Consider the following 9,413-nt stretch of genomic DNA (forward strand, 5'->3'; position numbering starts at 1 on the left):
TCATATCCTCCTCTCCCACATGGAAATTAGAAACAATATCAGTGGCGGTGTGTCCACCTTCTGTGATATTTAAAGTAATATCATCCTCTTCCCTCCAGGATCATGGGAACAATATCCCTGGGGGGTGTACACTATCTGCGATATATGTAGTCATATCACCCCCTCCGCCTTGGAATATTATTAAGGACCATCTCACACTGGGGTGTACACTTCCTGTGATATTGGGAGTAATATCAACCTCTCAGCCTCTGAATATTAGGAAGAATATCACAGGGTGGGTGTACACCTCCTGCTCTATTATGGGGAGTAATATCTATCTATTATGGGGAGTCATATCATCCTCTCCCTTTCAGGATATTAAGAACAATATCGCAGGGTGGGTGAACACTGCCTGTGATGCTGGAATTATTATCATCCTCTCCCCATCGGGATACTAGGAACAATATCACAGAAGAGGTGTACACTCCCTGCGATATGGGGAGTAATATCATACACTTCTTCCGTGAATATTAGGAGCAATATCACCGGGTGGCTGTACATTCATTGCTATGCTGGCAGTCATGCCATACTCTACCCGCTGGATATTAAGATCAGTGTCACAGGGTGAGTGTACACCTACTGTGATATTAAAACTAATATCATGCTCTCCATCCCTGGATATTAGGAACAATATCCGAGGTAGGTGTACACCCCCTGCAGTATTAGGAGTAATAATATTATTAATTATTAAATATCAGTCTTAATAATAATTATCAATGGTAATATTAATTCATAGTATAACGTTATTAATCATTAATGATTATTTTAGATATGATTACACAGGATTAAAATTATTACCACTAATGTCATTTTTAATAATTTAGTTATTAATCTTAATTATTGTTTTATTACCAACAACACTTATGATTGATTTAAGTAACATTAATTACTGATATCATTATTTTATTATTAATAGTGATATTGCTATTAATTAATAGTAATCGTTAATATTTTTAATGCATATTAAGTTTTACTGTCTCTACTGTAATTATTAATATCGATGATTACTATTGTTATTATAGTTATTAATATTAATAATTACTATAACTGTTTCTGATATCCATGGGGGAGAGGATATTACTCTCAATATTGCAGAAAGTGTACACCCCTCTGTGATGTTACTCCTAATAGCCAGGGGGTAGAGGATGAAATATGGAAAATATTGCAGTGGGTGTACATCCCTTCGGTCAACTTGTTCCTAATATCCTTGGTGGGAGTGGATGATATGACTCCCAATATCGCAGGGGGCGGAGACCTCCCCCGTGATACTGTCCCTAACATCCAATGGTGGAGACGATGATATTTCTTCCAATTTCGCCGGGGGTGCACACCACCCCTGTGATATTGATCCTAATATCCAGGGGGCGAGAGGATATTAGTCCGAATACTGCAGGAGTTGTACAATCCCTAGGGATATTTTTCCTAATATCCAGGGACGGAGAGGATGATATCACTCCCAATATAGCAGGCGGTGTACACCCCTTCTGTGACGTTGTTCCTAATATGCAGCGGGAGAGAGGAAGATAATTACCCCCAATATGGCAGGGGGTGTACAAACCCTTGTGACATTGTTCCTTCTATCGTGGGAGGGAGAGGAAGATACTAGCGGCAATGTGGCAGGGGCTGTACACACCCACTGTGATATTGCTGCGAATATGCCGAGGGGGAGAAAATGATGTTACTTCCAATATCGCAGGGGGTGTACATCCTCCTGTGATATTGTTTCTTCTATTCAGGGGGAGAGGATGATATCACTCCCAATATCGCAGGGGCTGTAGACACCTCCTGCGATACGCGGAGTAAGAGACAGCCCCTCTCCCCCGCTGGCTCTTAGTACCAGGGGAGCGCCCTCGTCCGCCTGCGACGTGGCTCGTAATATCCAGCGGAGGAGAGGGGGGTGATATTACTCCCCCATTGCGGGCGGCGCCCTGTTAATCCTTTACTCCTAGGATGTTTTCTCTACTGCCACACTTGGTTGACACCCTGGGACATTATTTTCCGTATTCTGGGAAATGCCACTACTAAAGTCACAGGGGGTACACACCCTGCTATATCCGTAATGTAGGGGAATGTTCATCCTCATGTCACAGGACTCTGCACACTGTGATATTATTCACAATATCCTAGCGGGACAATAATAAGAATATCATAATGTGTGTACACCGTGGGGTGTTAGTCTTCTAAGGGGAAGTTACTTTGATTGCCACACGGGCTATATTCCCTTTAATAGTATTCATCATGTGCTAGGGGGTTGTCACTCCATATGTCACAGGGTTTCTACACCTTGTGAAATTCCTCGTATTATCCTTAGAAGATGTCACTCCTCATACCACAGAGTGTGTACACTCTGTGATATTATCATCATATTCTAGGGAAATATTACTTTTAATGTCACAGAGGTGTACACCTTGTGAAATATTTCGTTATAGTTTTGTCGGAAATTACTCCTAATGTCACACGGGGTGTACACACAGTGATATTACGTGTAATATTCTCTGGAAATGTTAGTCGTAAGTCACAGTTCCTGTACATCCTTCAATATTCTTCGTAATATTCTGGGAAAACGTCACTACTAATGTCACAGGGCGTGTAGACCCTGTCATAAAATTCATAATATCCTTGCGGGAGTTCACTACTAATTTCACAATGTGTGTACACCGCCTGTGTCATTCTTCATAATATCCTAGGGGGATGTTTCTTTCAATGTCACAAAGGGTGTACAAAATGTCACAGAAGGTGTTCACCTTGTGACATTATCTGTAATACCCTAGAAGAATGTTACTCCTAATATGTCACAGGGGTGTACACCCTTTGATATTATTTGTAATGTCATAGAGAGATATGACTTCAAATATCACAGTGGATGTACACACAGAGTGTATACCCTGTGATATGATTCGTAATATCCTAGGGAGATACAACTCCTGATATCACAGTGCACATACCCCTTGTGTGTACACCCTTGATGTTAGTCGTAATATCCAGGGTAAAGATTACTCCTAAGATCACAGTGTGCACACCCTGTGATATTTTTCTTCATATTATAGGGAGATATTGCTTCTAATATCACAGTGGGGGTACCTCTTGTGTGTATACTCTGTGACAGTATTTTTTATATCCTAGAGAGGTATTACTCCTAATGTCACAGTGGGTGTTCACCCTGTGTTATCATTCTTATTTGCCCTTACTGCCTTTTTTAACCCACACTACAAAAGGAATGGAACAGATAAAAAGATATTGAGATTAGACTGTGCTGCCGTGTGGCCGCCGCAGGACACCTTCAATATCCCTGTTTCTCAGGCTGTCGACAAAGGGGTTCAGCATGGGGGTGACCATCGTGTACATCACTGAGGCCACTGCACCCTTTCTGGGGGAAGATGACACATCTGAACTGAGGTACCCTCCAACGCCTCTTCCATAAACTCAGCGAACAGCTGACAGGTGAGACCCACAGGTGGCAAAGGCTTTCTACTTCCCATCTGATAATGAAACCCTCAGAATGGAGGAAACAATTTTATAGTAGGAGAAAAGGGTCCCCGAGATGGGAAGGAAACCAAATACAGCAGCAGGGAAATAACATGATTATGTTATTGGTGAAGGTGTCACAACATGCAAGATGGGGGAGTTGAGAAGGGTCACAGAAGAAATTAGGAGTTTCCGCATCCTTGAAGCAGGTCATTAGCAAGGCAATCAAGTTGTGCAGCTGGGAGTCTAAAAGACTGAGAAGAAAAAAAAAAAAAAGACAACAAAACTAGGAAGCCCCAGAAACACGGGTTCATGATGGCTGAATGATATAGAGGGTGACAGATGGCTACAAACCGGTCATAGGCCATCACACTCAGGAGCATGTCTCTCTTCCATGCCTCCAAAAATGGCAAAGAGAGACATCTGAGTCAGGCAGCCTGCCTAGGAGATGACTGCTGTGAGACTGGATGTCCACAGTCATCTTGGGGACCGTGGTGGAGGTGAAACTGATGTGAGGCAAGGACAGGTTGGAGAGGAAGAAGTATATGGGGGTGTGGAGGTGGGAGTCAGGGCTGACGGCCAGGATGATGAGCAGGTTCCCCAGGACCGTGACCAGGCACATGGACAGGAACAGCCGGGCAAGGATCGGCTGCAGTTCTGGATCCCCTGAGAGTTCTAGGAGGCGGAATCTGGAGACATCTGTTAGATTCTGTGGGTCTGCATGATTTCGACACCTTTTGCCTAGAAAAGGGGGTTGAAAAATGGGAAACAAGTAAACCAACACCTGGCATTGTGTCTGCATTTTGGGTAGAAGCAATTCACAAGTAATGTTTTCAGATTTCAGAGCAATCCACACTCAGCAATATTTTGCAGTTCTGACGAACTCAATTGTCTTCTAATGCTTTCATCATTGATTTCTGTGTTATTCACTTCTTGCTGTACGCACCTGCCTTAGAGACACTAGATTCAAGAATGTTCCAAGAAACAGATCATCATATATAACAAATGCGTAACTGCTAGAAAATACAGCCTATCTTGTCCGAAGAAAAATACCTAATAAAACCATTCTCTTCACTTGAAGAAAAAGGTTATCCTAATTAAAGGAAATTAAGAACTCAAATATTTTATTTTATTCTACTAGATTGATACAAATTCCCTTGATTTAGAACATTTATAAACACTGTATAACAGCTGAGACCGGGTGGGGCGCAGTGGCTCACGCCTGTAATCCCAGTACTTTGGGAGGCTGAGGCGGGCAGATCACCTGAGGTCAGGAGTTCGAGACCAGCCTCAACATGGGGAAACCCCGTCTCTACTAAAAATACAAAATTAGCTGGGCATAGTGGTGCATGCCTGTAATCTCAGCTACTCAGGAGGCTGAGGCAGGAGAATTGCTTGAACCTGGGAGGCGGAGGTTGCGGTGAGCGGAGATCGAGCCATTGCACTCCAGCCTGGGCAACAAGAGCTGGGACCAAGTCATCTGGAAATGAAATGAAATGAAAGTTGATAGTTCATAAGCAGAGAATAGTTCCACATGCCGGTTAGGTCCTAGTGATTTCATCATTCCGTTTTCTGACTTTTCTCCTTCAAGAGAGTAATTGCTTCCTCAAATCGGTGGGTTTTTGAAAATTCACGTTAAGCTGTAACTCCTGTCCTTAGCTTAGGTGGACTTAGAGTTTTCATCAGAAAGTTCAGCCGGACGCGGTGGCCTGTAATCCCAGCACTTTGGGAGGCTGAGGAGGGTGGATCACGGGGTCAGGAGATCAAGACCATCCTGTCCAACATGGTGAAACCCCGCCTCTACTAAAAATATAAAAACTTCTCCCGGTATGGCGGTGCACGCCTGTAGCCCCAGCTACTTGGGAGGCTGAGGCAGGAGAATGGCTTGAACCTGGGAGGCAGAGGCTACGGTGAGCTGAGATCACACCACTGCACTCCAGCCTGGGCAACAGGAGCAAAACTCCATCTCAAAAAACAAAAAACAAAAAGAATCAAGTAAGTCGAAGTCACACTGATGATAGCCAATTTTTGTGAACCAAGGAAGTGTCAATTCAAGAATTAACATAGATTTTGACTTTTGCTATCTCTTCTGTGCCAAGCAAGATATAGGCTCTGGGGAATCAGAAACAAAAGAGATTCACTTGTTCCTCCCACAATACTCAGTACTTACTGAGATAAGGACAAAAGAAAATGTCCTCTCTGGAATGCAGGGAAACCAGAACTTCAGGTCAGGGGATATTTCCATTGAATTGTATGGAGTTGAAGCTTAAAATATTAACAAATGTATCGAAGATTCACTTTGCCTTGTCTTTATGCATCCATCACAGAGAGATCACGCAGCAGGCACCCACAATCAGTTTCATCATCGCTCGCTTCCATTGGATCAACTAGAAATCAGCTCAGATGAGAGTGCTGAGTCTCAGAGGACGGACATCTCACCGCCTGCCATACAGAGAAGTAGAAAGGGTGGTATTCCAAATTCATGGCCAGACTCTTAAGTCCCGGGTACTCTACTTCATGGTCTTCCAACTCTCAAAAAGTTGTGGTTTTGGTTTTGGTTTTGGTTTTGCTTTTTTGAGACGGAGTCTCATTCTGTTGCCCAGGCTGGGGTGCAGTGGAGTGATCTCGGCTCGCTGCAACCTCCGCATCCCAGGTTCAAGCTATTCTCCTGCCTCAGCCTGCTGAGTAGCTGAGATGACAGGTGCCCGCCACTATGCCCGGCTCATTTTTTTCTATTTTTAGTAGAGACAGGGTTTCCCCATGTTGTCCAGGCTGGTCTCGAACACCTGACCTTGTGATTCACCTGCCTCAGCCTCCCAAAGTGCTGGGATTACAGGCATGAGCCACCACGCCCAGCTTCCAAAAGTTGTAAGCAGAGCTCAGAGGTCTTAACCACAGGCACATCTGAGGAGCATTTTTTGAAACGGTTTCCAGCTTCCTCAATAGGAATGGAAGCCAAACTCTGAATTGATGACTCCTTTGAGGAAGTCGAGAGCTGTAAGGAAAGCCAGGAACAGGGGCAAGGGAGAGATGCATCCCGAATGATCCTGTGCCCATTCTTTCTGGAACCTCTGATATGATCTCAGCTGCCCTTTCTCTACTTGACACAGTGATTGTGGCACCCACTGGTCTAGCTGTGATCTACAAGGAACCCCCAAAGGGAAGGGCACAGTGAGCAGGGGCATCGGCCTGAGTGAAAAGGATTTGAGAGGGCAGGTTGGATGCAGGGAGAGGACTGGCCAAATGCCATGTGTCTGCACTTAGACTGCCTAGTTCAAATTGGACTTCACCCTTTTTGACTTCATGATCTGGTACAAGTCTGATGAAAATGTGTTGCTCCTTCTCTGGTCTGTAAAATCATCATGAAATGTGCACTCATAACTGGGAGACTATGCAGATGAAATGAAACAAGCTGCAAAGAGCACAGAGCTCAGAGCCTGGCCTTTAGGAAGCCCTCAGTAAGGGTTCATGATGCCCTGGTGTCTGTCTTCATCCTCTTTATCCTCATCATCACCTTCATCATCTTTGTTGTTCTTAGGGAATAGTTTAGAGGGACTCATTCCCTGCTATCATGGGTGAGGTGTCTATGAAAAGGACAACCAGTGGGGGAGGAAGCAAAATTTTGAATAAGATTTCTGAGACCCCCCACCACAAGCAAGAACAGAAACTCCACAGTCTGCTGAGCTGACAGGTTGCACCTTGGTCTCCTCCCATCTGCCCACCGCACTGTCCTGTTTGTCCTGAGGATGAGGAAACAAAGCAAGGCTCCCGACCATCCCTCAGCACTCGCTGAACTGCCCTTCCCCTCTGCTGGGCCATGACCGTGGAGAACAGGTCCACTGTCCTCCCTGCATGGTGCACGATGGAGGCTCAGACTCCGTCCTCAAGGCTGGCAAGGAGACAGGGTGAGACATGAGCCTCCTGATACAGGTGACAGGTGTGGAGCCCACAGGACTGGAACCTCACACTGCAGGGCTGGAGGCACAGACTGAGTATTGACTATTCTATGGCCTGGGGGGCTCAAGGCACAGAGCTCCTCATTAGCCAAAGTCGCCCAAGCTCCCCAATCTCTAAAGATTTCCTCATAAGAATGCAGGAAGAAGAAGAGAAAAGGGAGTGTCCATAGAAGCTTTGGGGCTCTTCCTGTAATCAGGAGGAAGCTTGTGTGTATTCTTCGCTTCTTTCTTTCCTTTTTAAAGATCCAGCTGCTTTCATTTTCATCTTTTATTATGGGAAAATATACCACGTATCAATACTAAAAATTGTAAATATATATGATTTCATCTAGAATGGCCAGTATAAACATTGACAATTTCCACTATTTTTCAGTTGACAGTTGAATGACATTAAGTACATTCACATTGTTTAGCAACCATCACCGCTGTCATCTCCAGAACAGTTTTATCTTTCAAAATGGAAATGGCACCCATTCACCAAACTCTCCATTCCTCTCCCTCGCCCACCCTGGGGGCCACCATTCTAATTTGCAACTCTATGAGTTTAAAAACTCTAGACACTTGATAGAAGTGGAATCATACCGTGTTGAATTTTTTTTTTTTTTTTTTTTTTGGAGACAGAGTCTTTCTCTGTCGCCCAGGCTGGAGTGCAGTGGCGTGATCTCGGCTCACTGTAACCTCCACATCGTGGTTTCGAGCGATTCTTGTGTCTCAGTCTCCCGAGTAGCTGGGATTACAAGCATGCGCACCCACGCCCAGCTAATTTTTGTATTTTTAATAGAGACGAGCTTTCAGCGTATTGGCCAGGCTGCTCTTGAACTCCTGACCTTAAGGGATCCTCCTGCCTCAGCCTCCCAAGGCTGGGGTTACAGGTGTGAGCCACTGAGCCTGGTCATGTTTTATCCTTTTGGGATTTCTTTATTTCACTGACGATAATGTCTTCAAGGTTCATCCATGTTGCAGCCTGTGTCAGAAGTGCCTGTCTGGTTTTGTTTTTGTTTTTGGTTTTGGTTTTGTTTCATTTTGTTTTGTTTTGTGTTTACATGGAGTCTCACTGTCACACAGGCTGGTGTGCAGTGGCACAATCTGGGCTCACTGCAACCTCCGCCTCCCGGGTTCAAGCGATTCTTGTGCCTCAGCCTCCCGAGTAGCTGGGACTATAGGCACAGGCCACCACGCTCGGCTAATTTTTTGCATTGTCTTTTTTTTTTTTTTTTTGAGACGGAGTCTTGCTCTGTTGCCCAGGCTGGAGTGCAGTGGCACGATCTTGGCTCACTGCAAGCTCCACCTCTCGGGTTCACACCATTCTCCTGCCTCAGCCTCCCAAGTAGCTGCGACTACAGGCGCCCGCCACCACGCCTGGCTAAGTTTTTGCATTTTTAGCAGAGACAGGGTTTCACCGTGTTAGCCAGGATGGTCTCGATTTCCTGACCTCGTGATCCACCAGCCTCGGCCTCCCAAAGTGCTGGGATTACAGGCTTGAGCCACCACGCCCGGCTAATTTTTTGCATTTTCAGTAGAGACAGGGTTTCACCAAGATGGCCAGATTGGTCTTGAACCCCTGACCTCAGGTGATCCGCCCACCTCGGTCTTCCAAGATGCTGGGATTACAGGTGTGAGCCACCGCACCGGCCAGAAGTGCCTGCATTTGGAAGGCTGAATAGTCTTCCATTGTATGAATGAACTGCAGTGTGCTTTTTTATTCATCTGTCTACAAACCCTTGGGTTGCTTCCACATTTTGGCTATTGTGAATAATGCTGCTATGAATATGGGTGCACAAATCTCTCTTCCATTCCTGGCTTCTAATTCTTTTTGGTAGGTACCCACAAATGCAACTGCGGGAACATCTGATCATTCTGTTTCTAATTTTTCCGGTACACGCCATACTATTTTCCCTGTTCCTTCATGGTTTGACATTCCCTCCAATCATATTCGAGCATTCCTACTTCCCT

General features: G+C 45.1%; 1 pseudogene; it reads right to left on the reverse strand.

Moving 5' to 3' along the window:
• Positions 1-3,282: 3,282 nt before the first annotated feature.
• LOC101177420 lies at positions 3,283-7,323 on the reverse strand (annotated as a pseudogene).
• Positions 7,324-9,413: the final 2,090 nt, after the last annotated feature.

Source organism: Nomascus leucogenys, chromosome 5, assembly GCF_006542625.1.
Source record: "Nomascus leucogenys isolate Asia chromosome 5, Asia_NLE_v1, whole genome shotgun sequence".
Lineage (NCBI taxonomy): Eukaryota > Metazoa > Chordata > Mammalia > Primates > Hylobatidae > Nomascus > Nomascus leucogenys.